The sequence below is a fragment of the Volvox carteri genome (assembly GCF_000143455.1).
Source record: "Volvox carteri f. nagariensis unplaced genomic scaffold VOLCAscaffold_588, whole genome shotgun sequence".
Classification (NCBI taxonomy): Eukaryota; Viridiplantae; Chlorophyta; class Chlorophyceae; order Chlamydomonadales; family Volvocaceae; genus Volvox; species Volvox carteri.
Window position 1 is genome coordinate 5,865 of NW_003308100.1, and position 1,124 is coordinate 6,988.

At 42.8% G+C, this 1,124-nt stretch overlaps 1 protein-coding gene across 1 annotated transcript in view; it reads left to right on the top strand.

Moving 5' to 3' along the window:
• The window catches only part of VOLCADRAFT_108738 (uncharacterized protein), a 2,477-nt gene extending 2,022 nt beyond the window's left edge, over window positions 1–455 (top strand). The window contains exon 4 of the mRNA XM_002959703.1: window positions 1–455. The gene's annotated coding sequence lies outside the window, so the exon portion shown is untranslated.
• The last annotated feature ends 669 nt before the right edge of the window (window positions 456–1,124 follow it).

Consider the following 1,124-nt stretch of genomic DNA (forward strand, 5'->3'; position numbering starts at 1 on the left):
GTAGGTGTTCACTAGGAAAACAGGAAGCAGTGCAGTAGTAGTGTGGAACAGGTCACAGGTGAAGGTTGATGAAGAACATGTATGTATAATTGCATGCCAAGACAAGGTACTGATGTTGCTGTGATGATTTTGGTAGCAGCCTCCAGACTTGTAAAGAATAGAGACAATAGATGCCTGTACAGGTACAGGCCAGCTGGCTGTGCACTATACTGCACAATTCCACATGATGAGCAAGTGAGGTGACCAGGGCGACCCAGACTGTTGTGTATAATACATACTTATGTATATAATTCCTGACGAATGTGGTTTTGTGCCTACCCATGCAGTACAAGCTTCTATCCCCAATGATGGCAAATAGATGCTGATGGCATGAATTATGAAGTCAGACAGCTTTTCAAAAAAAAGGGAATGTGAGATTTAACAGTGGACAGGGATCATGTAAAAGCTCATAACATTTACAGCGTCTGAACCTCAAAACAGCAATTAAAATCCTTAAACAGCAGTTCAGCAAATTATCTAATGGCAACAGCCAGTAACATGATGGAACTTCCTTTCAGCATGTCCCTGCTCGTAACAGCTTTCAAGGCCTGTTAGCAACTACAGCCCTTGGCACCGCTTAACAGCTTAAGTGAATTGAACGATTGCTAACAATTACCTTCCCAAAACCCTAACAGCCGTCGAAAATTCTTTCTCAGCATCTGGGTGACCCAACCAGAATGTAACATCCTGTCAACAATATACTGCTGTGGAAGAAAGCGCTCTGTTACAGGTCCTTACAGCTGCTAACAGTCCCTAGAATCAGACAACTGTTAACTTAAATAAACCTAACAGCCGTCAAAAATTCTTTCTCAGCATCTGGGTGACCCAACCAGAATGTAACATCCTGTCAACAATATACTGCTGTGGAAGAAAGCGCTCTGTTACAGGTCCTTACAGCTGCTAACAGTCCCTAGAATCAGACAACTGTTAACTTAAATAAACCTAACAGCCGTCAAAAATTCTTTCTCAGCATCTGGGTGACCCAACCAGAATGTAACATCCTGTCAACAATATCCTGTTGTGGCAGAAAGCGCTCTGTTACAGGTCCTTACAGCTGCTAACAGTCCCTAGAATCAGACAACTGT